This window comes from Octodon degus, unplaced genomic scaffold (assembly GCF_000260255.1).
Source record: "Octodon degus isolate 3935 unplaced genomic scaffold, OctDeg1.0 scaffold00368, whole genome shotgun sequence".
In the NCBI taxonomy this organism is placed as follows: domain Eukaryota; kingdom Metazoa; phylum Chordata; class Mammalia; order Rodentia; family Octodontidae; genus Octodon; species Octodon degus.
This window is the reverse complement of record NW_004524944.1, coordinates 607,454-621,443: the sequence shown is the minus strand read 5'-3', so window position 1 is coordinate 621,443 and position 13,990 is coordinate 607,454. Positions and strand designations below refer to the sequence as shown.

The following is a 13,990-nucleotide window of genomic DNA, read 5'->3' as shown; positions in this document are numbered from 1 at the left end:
ATGTGGTGCTGGGGGATTGAACCGCGGTCCCTGATGCTTTGCCAAGCTTGTTCTAAGTAGGTGCTTTAGACCACTGAGCCATCTCTCCAGCCCTGTATTACCATTTAAAGCATACAACCACTCTGATTTTTAGCTTAGTACATGGAAATATGTGAGTCTAGCCTCAGTCTTCTGCATGTGGATATATAACTTTCCCAGCACTATGCACTAAAGAGGATGTCTTTCCTACACAGTTTGTTTTTGGCTCTTTTTCAGAGGTCAAAAAGATATATTTGCCTAGAGTAGTTTTTGCTTCTTTTATTCTGTTTCATTGATCCACAAACCTGGTTTTGTTCCAGTATCATGGTGTTTTAATCACATTAGGTTTATAATATAATTTCAAGTCTGGGATCATGATGCCACCTCTTTTGCTTTTGTTACTCAAGATTGCTCTTGCTATCCTAGGCCTCTTCTGATTCCATGTAAATTTCAGGATTGTTTTCTCTAGCCTGGTGAGAAATGATGTTGATTTTTAAATTGGAATTGCATTAAACCTGTTTAGCAGTTTTTGAAAGTATAGCTATTTTGATAACTATGGGTCTGTCTAACTAGGAACAAGAGTTTTATTTCTGTTTTATTTTTTATGGAGAATACATAATAGTAATAAGAAGAAAAAAATAGAAATAATACAGAATGTCACTAAACAAAATAATATTAATTCAACAATTTTTTGTATTACATAGTGCTGTCTTTTAATTAGTTGGTCAGATTACCAGATATATGCATGCAAAATTGGAAAAAGAAAGAAAAGAAAAGAATGAATTTATAAAAAAATAAGAGGAAAGAAAAATTAAAAAAAGACAAGAAAACAATCAAAAATAAAACATTAACTGAACCTTTCCATAGACCAGCAGAAATCCACAGTAATTATCCAAACCATCTGCTTAAATACATAAATATATCTCTTTCCCCCACTCCCTCTACTGTCCTTCTCATCACAGCTATCTCTTCCTTTTGAATAGGTTCATTGCCTTCTCACAGTGTCTATTGTACCCTTCATATTTTATTTAGTCTTTCAGGATCTTAAACTTAGGAAACAATGTGATGTTTCCATAAGTGGGTCTGATTTATTTCACTTAAAAGGATGGTTTCTAAGAGTATGGTCTCGCTCATTTACTGGCAAAAGCTCCACATTTATCCTGACTTTTTTTTAATGTATTTAGTACAGGATCTACAGGGTCTTGCTATGTATATCAGATGCCTAGTGATTCTGCTATTTTCAGCCTCCCAAATTCTGAGATTACAGGCACGTGCCATCATGCCCAGATTCAACCACTGTCTCAGCATGCACCCAGGGCAGGGCCTGCACAACACACTGGGGATCAAACCCTAGCCACTACGCTCTGCCTAAGCAGGCACTTTAATCCATATTTATCCTTTTTATAGCTGAAAAACATTCTATCATGTAAAAAAAACACACATCTTATTTATCAATTACTCAGTTAATGGGCATTTGGCTTGCTTCCAAGATTTAGGTATGATAAATTGTACTGCTATAAGCATGAGTGCACATATATCACTGTGGTACGATGCTTTCAGTTCTTCTGGAAAAATACCCAGGAGGGGAATAGCTGGGTTGAATGGGATCTCCAATACTAGATTTTTGAGGAATCTCCACACTATTTTCCATAGTGTTTGTACCAGTCTGCACTCCCACCAATAGTGGAGAAGGGTTCCTTTTTCCCCACAGCCACTCCAATATTTGTTATTGGTTGATTTCTTGATGATAGACATTCTTTCTGGAGTGATATGAAATATCAGTATTGTTCTAATTTGTATTTCTCAAATGACCAATCATGTTCAACATTTTTTCATACATATATCTGTGATTTCTATTTCTTCATCAGGGAAGAGTTTATTCATCTCATATGCTCAGTTTTAGATTGGGTCTTTGAATTTTGGAGGCCTGATTTCTAAAATACTTTATCTGTTCTAAATAGAAGGCCTTTGTTAGAGGGACACTTGCCTATAATATTTCCCCCTTCATGAGTTTTCTTTTTACACTATTCATGATCCCAATTGTTGCTTCTTCGAAGTATTCCCAATGCAGTTTGGGTTTTGATCATAAACTCTCTGCCTAATCCTGCCTTTAAGATTTCTGCCTACATTTTCTCCCAGGAAGTTTAGTGTTTCTGTTTAATGTTTAAATCTTTTATCCATTTTGAATGTAGCTTTGGGCATGGTAAATGGCATGAGGAAAGACAGTTTTTCTAGCACCATTTATTAATGAGGCTATCTTTCTTCAAGTGAACATGTTTGACCCCTTTGTCAAAGATAAGGTGTGCTTGAGTCTGCTCTTTCTAATCTGTTCCATTAATCCTCAGGTCTGTTTATATGCTGGTAACATGGTGATTTTATCACAGTAGCTCTGTAGTACAACTTTAAGTCAGGGGTTGCGATGTCTCCTCCCTTTCCTTTGTTTCCCATGATTGCTTTTGCTATTCTAGGTCTCTTCATTACAGATGAATTTTAGGAATATTTTCTCTAGAAATATGAGATATGCTAATGGTATTTTAATTAGGACTACATTGAATCTATATAACAACTTAGCGAATATGTCTATTTTCATAATGCTGATTCTACCTATCAAGGAGCAAGAAATATCTTTCCATTTTCTCAGTTCTTCCTTGATCTTTTTTTCAGAGTATTATAATTGTCACTGTATAAATCATTTGCTTCCTTTGTAAAAATAATTTTTAAGTATTTCATTTTGGGGTTGTTTTTGTGAAAGGTGCAGTTTCCCTAATTTCGCTCTGAGTATATTCATTATTTGTTTACAAAAATGCTATTGGTTTTTGACTGTTGACTGTGTATTCTGCTCCACTACTGAGTTTGGTTATTAAATCTACAAGTCTCTTGCTGGAGTTTTTGGGGTCTTGTGTATAAAGTATCATGTCATTTGCAAATAATCATATCTTTACTTCTTCCTTTGCAACTGTTCTTTTTATTTCTCTCTGTAATATAATTGCTCTGGCTAATCTTTCCAGAATTATATTGAACAGGAGTATTGACAGTAGGCATCCTTGTCTTGTTCCTGATTTTAAAGTGAAGGCTTTCAGCCTTTATCCACTTAGTATGATGTTGGCTGTTAGTTTCTCATAGATGGCATTTATTTGGTTGAGGTAAAGACCATATATTCCAATTCTCTGTAGGACTGTTGAACTTTGTCAAAGGCTTTTTGTGCATCGATCGATATTATCATGTCATTTTGTCTTTTGTTCTGCTGATGTGCTGTATCACATTTATAGATTTGTGTATATTGAACCATCCCTTCATTCCTTGGATGAATCCTACTTGGTAGTGGTGTATAATCTACTTGATGACTTGCTGCATTCTGTTTGCTAGTATTTTGTTGAGAATTGCTGCATCTATGTTCAGTAGAGAGATTGGCTTATAGTTCATTTTTTCAGTTGGGTCTTTCTCTCGCTTTGGTACCACAGTAATACTTGCCTCCAGGAATTAGTTTGGGAGAATTGCTTCCCTTTCAATTTCATTGAAAAGTTTTTTTAAAAGTTGGCAATAACTCTTCCCTAAATGTCTTGTAGAATTCAGCAGTGTTTTCATCAGGACCTGGTTTTTCTTTCTTGATAGGTGTTTATTACATTTTCAATTTTATTTTTCATTATTGGGTTATTCGTATATCTTCTTACATAGTGGGTTTGTATATTCTTCTTGACTCAGCTTTTGCAATTCTTTTGTACCTAAGAAACTGTCCACTTCTTCTGAGTTTTCAATCCTGTGAGAATAAATATTTTGGAATTAGGTATAAGCACCTGGGAAGATAGTTCAGTGGCATAAGCATCTTCCTGGCAAGCGTAAGGTCTCAAGTTTGATCCCCAGTACTGAAAAAAAATTCTAGGAAGTAGGACTTGATGGCCTGAATTTCTCTAGGAAAGTAGTGATTTCACCCTTTTTGTTCCACACTGCATTAATCTGGGTTTCTTCTTTCCTTCTTCTTGATAAGTTTGGCTAGGCTTTATCAATTTTACTTATTCTTCCAAAGAAACAATTCTTGATTCATTAAGTCTTTGTATTGTTTTCTTCATATCCATTGTTTTAATTTCTGCTCTAATCTTTATAATTTTCTGTCTTTTTTGGGCTTTGGGCTTGACTTTCTCTTCTTTTTCTAGGAGCTTGAGATGCAGTTTAAGATCATTTATTTGGGCTAGTTCTCTTTTCCTACTGTGCAAATTTGTCACTATAAATTTCCCTCTTGAGACAGATTTTATTGTATTACACAGGTTCTTGTAAGTTGAATCTGCATTTTCATTCAAATGTAAATATTGTTTTATTTCTTTTAATTTCATCTGTGGTTGTTCAGTAGGTTGTTATTTAATTTCCATGAGTTTATGGTGTTTTGTGGCTTCTTATGTCAATAATTTCTAGTTTCACCACACTGTGGTCAGATAGTATGCATGGGATAATTTCAATTCCTTTGCATTTACTTAATCATGCTCTACCAGCTAGTATATTGTCTATATTGGAGAATACTCAATGGGTAGCTGAAAAGAATGTGTATTATGACATTGCTGGGTAAAATACTCTGTAAAGGTCTACTGAGTCCATTTCTTCACAAGTTTTGTTATTTCTCTGCTGATTTCTTGCCTAGTTTATCTACCTCTTTGTGAAATTGGTGTGTCCACCAATGTCCACCATTACAATTGTATTATTGTTTATTTCTTTTTTCATGTCTCTTGAAATTTGTTTTATATATTTGGCTGCTCCTACATTGGGTGCATATATATTTATGATTGTTATCTCTTCTTCTTGCACTTTTTCCCTAACAAGTATGAAGTGAGCTTCTTTATCTCTTTTAGTAATTCTTGGTTTAAATTTGATGCTGTTAGCAAGCAGAATAGCTATCCCTGCTTTTTTCTGGGATTCTGTCACATAAAGTATTGTTTCTCATCCTTTGATGTTCATTCTATTAATTTTTTTAGCTAAATTTGTTTCTTGTGTACAACATATTGATGGATTTTGTCTCTTAATACATTCTATTAGTCTATTTTGATTAGTGAATTGAAACCATTTACATTGATGGTTATAACTGATATATAATGTCTTTCTTTATCATGTTACTTTTCTCTTATATGTTCCTTACTTCCCCCTCTTTTAATTACTTGCTCTGATTGGTGGCTTTCTTCTGTTGTCTTTCTTAAAGTTGTGGTTTTCCCTATCTCTTTCTAAAGTATCTATCAGCACTATTTGCAGGGTTGGTTTAGCTGTCATGAATTTCTTCAATTGTTCTTTGTCATGGAAGAATCTTGTTTCACCATTGAATTTGTTTTTGTTTTATTGAGAAACAAAGATCAATGAGATAGTTTCAAAACTGATTAATAGGATAGTTTCAATAATTAATACATTGTACATTGTTATCTTCTTAGTGGTAATCCATACTACAAGATGCAGACAGAATATCCTATCCAAACACTTTTTTTTTTTTTTTGTGGAACCAGGGATTGAACTCAAACACTGTGTTTGCCAGTCAAGTGCTTAGCCTACTGAACCATCTCCCTGGCCCCCCAAACACTATTAGTACAAATCTTTCTTCTCATTTAATTAAGAGAAAGTAGTTGTATGTCTATCCCAACTATTCTGCATATACAGATACAAAATGGTCCTTCCTTTGTATCCCCTTTTTTGTTTAGTCCTGTCAGAAATGGGTGTTCCATTGGCATCTAAATACTATACGTGTGTGAATTCAGCAAAACAATCCCACACAGTCCAGCAGTCCATAATAGTAGTGGGTTGTCCACAGTTGTTGACTTGAGGTTTTCACAGCTCAGCACATTAATATGGCTTTACTTTATATGCCTCGTTTTTATACTTTTCTGCTAGATAGTTAAGACCAAGATAAAGAAAGACCTGTATTACAAGAAATGTAACTTTTGTATCTGATGAGGTAGTCAAGTACCCTCAGGATTTATCCTGTAACCCTGTACTGCAGTTTGCACATCCTTTGTCAGTGTCAGCCATGTGGATGAGTCACAGCCATTGTTGGACCAATTTGTTTTCTGTGAAAGCCTGAGAGAATGTCTTCTCTCTCCTTAGGCACACTCTATGTCATTAGTCACATTGCTCTGTGTCTCCATAATCTCCTTGATTAGAAAATTCGGGACACAACTGAGTTACATGATGTTACAGTATAGGTTCTCTGTGTTCTGAGACTTCACTGACCTAGAAAGGCTCTTCACCATTGAATTTGATAGATAGTTTTGCAGGGTACATCAATCTAGGTTGGAAGTTATTTTCTTTCAGAACCTGAAATACTTCACTCCAAGCTGTTCTTGATTTATTGATTTATGTTGAGGAATCTATTGTGATTCTGATGGGCTTTTGCTTATAGGTAATCTGTTTCTTCTCTCTTCTAGTATTTTTTTCACATACACAGGTGGTTTATTAGCCTCAGTGCAGTGGACACCATGCTGCTGGAGGAGTTCCAGCATGGTAGACTCACTTCTTCCACTCATTCTTGTCGTAGTCCCACTTGGCAGAGAAGCCATGGATGGGGCTCACCTTCATGTCAAGCATCTTCTTGGTCTGCATGGCCACCCACTCCTTGTGGATGATATGCGGGATGGGGCTGTACACATAGAACTTCTCCCAGATCAGCATGAGGGCCATGAAGCCAATGAAGAACATGGGGGCACCCACCACCGTCTTCCACTCATCGGTGGTTCTGTTCATCTCTGCAAAGCTCTCGTTGAACTGAATGCGGTACAGCTCAACTTTTTCATTCCAGGTCAGGCTGCTCCACGAGGCTTTCTCCTTCTCCTTCAGGGCCTTCTGGCTGGCAGACAGCTGTTTGACATAAGCCACGTCAGGCAGCGGGTAGTCATGCCGATCCACATAGCTGGGGAGGGCATAGTGTTCACTCTTCACCACACTCCCGTGCGCTCGCACACACGCGGAGGTGGAAATGGCTCCTGCCATTTCCTAATCCTGCCGATTAGGCTAAATACCCTGCGCAACCGCCTCTACCGTCAGCCCTCTGCGTCCCTCTTCCAGTTTTTAATATTTTGTTCTTTTGTTGAACTTCTGGGATACTGACTGGTTTTTTGTTTGTTTGTTTGTTTGTTTGTTTGTTTGTTAATTTCAGATGTCTTCCTTGATTTTGTTTCAGCCTGATATAGTTTTCATTGGAGGGGTCTTCTATGTTTTAATTGGATAGATCAATGCTTAAGAATTTCAAATTTTGATGTTATTCTGAGTGTGGCTTTTTCCTAATTTCTTTTTCAGTGGTTTCCTTAAAAATATAAATTCTAATGCTCACAGTGAACCTTTAAAATGAGAATTATTTCACTTTCCCTTAAAAATCCAAAAACACCTTAAGGTTAGGGAATTTTAATCTTTTATTCATAGTTGTATATCTTGAAGGGGTCAAAGCCAGAGGCATAATACTTACATACCAAAATGTGTTCCACATGAGATTTGTGATGCAATTTATTTCTAATTATAAGGCCCAAACTCTAGGCTCTACCTCATTGAAAATTGATACAAGGGTAGTATTCCTAAGGGTTTTCCATAGATAAGCTAAAGAGAATGCACGACAACATACACTTGAAAGCTCTTTTTCCAGAAATCATACTTCACCTTTTTCCAACATGGTGTGACTATGGAAATTTTAAAGATTCAAATTTCATTATAAAAATTACTAAGAAATTATTTCCATTTTTTACTTCAGTAAATCTTTCTAATTCTAGTTTGTCCTTAAAAATGTATAATCAAATAAGCAGAAGGAAAAAAGCCAGCTTCACCCCTCATTACTGGTATCTACTCAATAGCATCTGATTTTACTCTTCCTTTTTAATTTACTTCATGCTTTAAAAATGTGTCCAGTCGAGAAGAAATAAATGCAAAACAAGTGTGGTGCTATGTTCTAAGCCTTACCAAATATTCAAATATAAGCATTTCCAATTTGCTGTAAAAATCAAGGTAGAAAATGTTTTAATTCCACAAACACAAATGAATCTATTTTCTCTTCAAAACTCACAGTAAGAGATTTTATTTTCCTCTACTGAATTTAAAAAGAGCTTTATTTATCAAAAGAAAATACATTTAAAAGAAAAGAGGGAAGACAGACTTTGCTGAGCTCTCTATTTCCTATTTCCAGTTCTTCATCAACTTGTAAACAGTAAAATTGCTAGAGTACAAATTTGACCAAATTGTAGCCCAAAATATTGGTACTTGTTTCTTACTGACTTAGGAAGTATATATGTCTCTCCAGACAGAGTTCAATCCACATTATGTAACTGAGGAACACAGCTGTTTTACATGTGAAGTGGTTTTGCAAATTATATGCATTAGAGCCTCAGAGCTCTTTACAAACACCATATGTGGGTTCAAATATTAATAAGAACTCTAAGTTGAAGATAATATGATTACTAAATACCTTCTTTGGCTTAATGAAGGAAGTATAAATTATACTTACTGAATCTTGGTAGACCAAAGAATTAATTTATCTACCATTAAAATATCAAATACAAACTCATCAAATACAAAAGCAAAACAAAACCCTGTATTGTCATAGAGCCAAGATAAGAATTAGAAACTTCAAGCCCAGTTAGAAGACAATCCCTAAGCTACTTTCAGGTAAAAATTTTATCTCATCTCTAGTTGCCTCTTTGAGTTTATCTTCTTACAATATTTTATTGTTTTTGGCCTAAGAATTAAAGTTTTTTTCCAACCCTAAGAGCTTGGCTTTTCATTTGGCAAAGTATCAAATCCTCAAGATTGGTGAAAAAGCTTCACTTTACAGCCTATGGAAGTGGGTCCAGTACTGTTAATAAAAATCCTGTGGTTCTGCTCATTCTCATCCTCTTCCCAGGTCCCTATTAAATGTCATGTCCTCTGTTTTCATCAGTGGTTCTCACATTGAAAAACACTCTGTCATTCCCTTCCTTCCTTCACTACCATATACATCAAGACATAATAATTTAAATAGAAAAAGAATTTATTCCCAAAACATTGAGTAGCAAAAGGCATAGAAACTGACTAGAAGGATAGAGACTCATAGTTCACCAAGGATCAGCAAACAGCTCTGCCAACAGTATAAATGCTTTGTCAGCTACAATTTTATTTTCCACATTTGAGTCACTCTCAAAGTCACTCCAGGCATGATCTGGTGCCCAAGATCACTCTTTGACTATGGAAGTCCAGCTCACCTTCATTTATTAACTCCCTTCCCCCAAGATTGGAAGGGAAAGATTACTCTACAAACTGAATCACATGCTGTTACTAAAAGGAGAGAAAAATGCATATTGGACCAGCAGGCCACAATTACACTCACTTGGCAATTTCCCAGGCTCTGCCTACTGATGTGCTCTGGCATTCATCTTCAAAGATTATGTAAGTTGCACTTTGTTATTTCACTTCTCTTACTTATGTTTCATCTTTCCTACTACATTGTTCACACTTCAAAAGCAGAAACTGCTTCTTTAAGTCAAGTACAATGTCTTACACAAAGCAAAAGCTCAGTAAATCTTATTGATTCAGGACTAAAAATAATAATTTCTTTTTTTAATATTTATTTATTTATTTAGTGTGTGTGTGGCCAGCTCAGCCCACCAGGGGGCGGGCTGGCTGGCATTGTGGTGCTGGGGGATTGAACCGCGGTCCCTGTGCTTTGTTTAGCTTAACTTGTTCAAAGTAGGTGCTTTAGACCACTGAGCCATCTCACCAGCCCAATAATTTCTTAATGGATAGTTCTACTTCACAGTAAAACCACTTTGTAGCTTTTCTAGTCATTTGTTTTGGAAATCTCTTTAAAAGATAGATTTTCAACATTTGCAGCAGTGTATTTATTTTATTTCAACAATAGTTGGTATTTCATTGGCAAAAGACATTGCTCAGAGTAGTTCCTGAGTATGGAAAGAATGCATCAACAGAGAAGCACAGCATTGTCTTGGGTTTATAAGCCTTAATTGTATACTTTACACTCTAGAGATATCAGTTATTGCCAAGTGATAAAACTGCCAGAAAACTGTAGGATCCAGAATCCCAGAGACAAAATTATCTCTGTCCACTTCCTATTCTCTACTGAAAATACTACAAATTAGAGCAGCATTTTACCCCGCCACAGTGCTGAGCAAAACCCCTGCTTGAGATGTTAGCACCAGAACTCTGCAGGCACATTGCCAACAGTTGTTCTCCTCAGGCAATCCTTGGCAGGCAAAGCAGGCAATGGGAACATCATGCTTCCCTTTTCTAACTGGCTCCCTCAGTCATTTGTTTCCATTCATCTTCAGTTTATTCTCCTTTAAAATATAGGTGCTGGATTGGAACTATGTGATGGTCCCTCCCAACCCTATTTATGAATCTATGTTTCTGTTTCTCATCTTCAAATGAACAGCGAAGCACATATGGCTGCCTAATAATAACCATACTAATAATGTCTGACATTTACAGAGCATACATTATGGACTAGACTAAGAGTTTAATGCAGTGGTTATCATTTTCTGCAAATTTACCAAGTGGCTATTATTAGAAAGCTCTTCCTACTCTTCACCTCAGTCCAAGAAGTTTATATTTGCAATCCCATGGATAAATTATTGAAATCTTGTCAAGTTAATTCCAATCTACCACATTCAGTGCAATGCATGGTGAAATAAAGATACTAAGGTATATTTATAGTTATGGGGCACCAAGGGATTTTAAGCCCAGGCATGGTGATGGTTAACCAAACAAAGGCTTCAACCCAAGGCCAAACCCAGATTTTATTCATTCATCAAGAAAGGAATGGCTGGAGGATGAGTTACTGTGAGAATGGCAGGAAGTACATGAGTGCCATAAACTGAGCTAGGAAGGAGGCCTGCATTCACCTCTGCAATATGCAAAGAGAAGGCTATGCAGAAGGCATAACCTGCATGACACAACTGAGATAGTATCTAATGTTTTATGTCATTGCTTCACCTCTGATGGGTAATATTTCAAGTCCCTGGAAGCCACCTCAAGGCTGGATCCCAGTCAACAGTATGGAGCACTGGTTCTTCATCCCACCTCAACCTGGCTCACACTAGGGAGCAGCAAATGGGGGTTACAGGGAAACACACCCGCTCTGTCCTCAAAGACAGAAGGCAGTGCCTCAGCTAGACTGATATGCATTTCTTAAAACCAATTGAAGGGATAATGAAAAGTCCTAGACAGCTCTGAACATATCAATACATGAAACAAAGTCAGGTTCAGCCAAAATGGAGACAATTGCTTGTCTTTCAAGGAGAGTTGCTGAGGTAGCTCACAGTGTGTAGAGGTTTGAATCCATAGTCAGGTAGCTATAAAACAAGATGGCATGGCAGAGGACATCACAAAGGAGAAACAGCTTATGGCATACCAGGCAAAAGGTAGTGAGCAGCAAGCCTGCCTTCTTTCTGTCCCTTTATAGTCCATCCAGAGTACAAGGTTATTGATTGGTGCCAGCCACACACAGGGTGGGGCTTCCATTATCCATACTCTTAATCCCAACATCATACACTTAATCCACATTCACACACCTAATCCAGCCACCTTCAAAACTCCCCACTTATGAGTACCTGAGGCTGTGGTGGGAGGAACTCTGCAACACTGCTTCCTCCAAATTTACTCTTCTTCACTCAGTGCAAGCTCCTGATGTTGTTCAGTTGTTTATTTTTGAAGCAGGTAACAGTTGAAATTATATAATTTCAACTATTACCTGCTTCAGAATTTGAAAAATTATTGAAATGTTGATTAAGACATTCTATCTCCAGAGCTTCTGATTCAGATATTCTAGAGTGAGGCCTAATAATTTGCATTATTAATAAGGTTCCAGGAAGTTCTGATGATATTTGTCTAGAAAACCAACCTGAAGGACAACTTTGCCGTTGGGGGCACCACAGGCCTGTGTGCCTCTAAGAATAAAGGAGCCTAAAGAGTGTGGATGTTAAGGCCCTGTTTCTGAGTTCTCTGCCTAGAATCTTCCTCTCATGGCCAAAGATTTAAACGAACATACAGATTCAAGGTTTTGTGAATTAAGCTCAGGATGAATTAAGCTTCATATGAATAGGAATAATTTAAAATTCTTCAACATATTCCAGGTCTATGTAAAAAGAATTCTGTACAAATAAAACAACATACATGATAACAGAGCACACATTTAATTTCAAATTTTAGTCTTATAAAATAGGCTGATTTTATAAGACTAAATAAGAAATAAAATTATCAAGAAGTTTTCCAGAAAACCTTAGCTCTTAAAATGTCATGCTGACTTGGTTACTGTACTATAAGAGGAGCAAATTTCATAATACCCTCTGATTATTCTTTGTTAGCTTTTGAAATCTTCCTGGTGATGAGTGAAAATTTGAGAGCTGAGTGGCAGCTTCCAAAGTGACAATGACACTGAGCAACCTGGAAATTATGCTCAACCAGCACTAAGTGTATTCTTTAAGACTGTCCAGCTCACAAAAGATATTATCATTTATAATTTCCTTTGCCAATGGCTATAATTCTCTATGGTTAAAAATAAGACAAACAGCTCTGTCTAGTGGCAAATCTGATCATTGCAACAAAAAGTCATAACAGACGTCAAATCATCTCTTTTTTTAAAAAAGTCCATCTAAAATTTGGTAAGCAAACCTGACAGGAGGTGTTTGCTTTAATCTCCACTTGAGGAACAGGATGGACAAACACTTAAAGCCACCAGTCATGCTATCTTCATTTAGGATTGTTCTCAACAGTTAAGAGAGAGAGGTGAAAAGCCCAGCTCTGTAGTTTAATTTAAAGGAAAATGCATTAACTGTAAAATTGTGCTTTCAAAAATTTCTGCAAAGCCTAGATAAATCATTAGCTCACTCTTAGCTTCACCCTTCTCCTTCTCCTTCTCCTTCTTCTCCTTCTCCTTCTCCTTCTCCTTCTCCTTCTCCTTCTTCTACTTCTACTTCTTCTTTTTCCTCTTCTTCTCCTCTCTCCTCCCATGTACTGCCTTTAAGAAACCTGAAGTGGAAGTGTAAACTAAAACTTTGCCATTCTTTCTGTGGTAAAGATAAGGCACAATGGCATCTGGGTTCCCTGCCTTAGACAATTGTTTGCCCAAGGCACTCCAGATTGGCAGTGCAATACTATGTGGAAAAACAAAGAACTGAAGCTATTTCCTCTTAATTTTCCCCATGAAGCATTCCTCCAGAAGTGGTCTTTTTTGTGCAATAATTGGTGTATCTGAACAAAAACTTAATGTTTTCCATGCCTTCCTACTTACATGAAATGATGTGAAGCAACTTGCAGTAAATTTAGAAAGATAAACAAAATCAAATTAAAGAAACAGAAGATCAGAAATACAACATAATGTTCAGGCTTGAGCCTATAGTTTTTCAATATATGAAATGAAGAGACTGTCTACTCACTGACAGAAAGTATAAATTTTGCAGTGCTGTTTTCTGCTTAATTGGTTGTTTTCTTTAATCTAGCACATGCTAGATGAATATTTATTCTACCACTGAGCTATACAATGAGCTGCATTTTTTCTCTTTCTTTTGTTTAGTCCTGGGGATTGAACTCAGAGTCTGTGTACTAAGTTGTATCTCCAGCCTTTAAAAAAAAAAACAAAAAAAAAAAACTTCTCTTTTTTCTTTCAGTTTTATGAAAAGAAATTCATAACCAAATAGCAAGAGAATAGAAATAGTCATTATAATGTGCATCATTATCATCAAAGTATTTACTTAGTACAAGACATAAAACCAAATGATTCTTATGAAAAAGAAACTTTCTTTGGTTTGAATATAAAAATTTAGGAGATGACCCAACCCGTGGGATCCTGAATAGACCCAGAGAGCAGGCCCAGCGAGTGAGTGAGACGACCCAGGGCCCGTGGATCCTCATTCAACCCAGGCTGCAGGCCCAGCAGGAAACCCTTCAGCAGAACTCCCTGCAAAGAGGCTAGAGGCAAGACCCACCCAGCTGATTCAGGAGCAGACCATCTTCCCAGAGAGACACAAAGGGTTCA

The 13,990-nt window shown here is 36.6% G+C and overlaps 1 pseudogene; it reads right to left on the bottom strand.

The window, feature by feature from the left end:
- Window positions 1-6,491: 6,491 nt before the first annotated feature.
- LOC101566033 lies at window positions 6,492-6,972 on the bottom strand (annotated as a pseudogene).
- Between the last annotated feature and the right edge of the window lie 7,018 nt (window positions 6,973-13,990).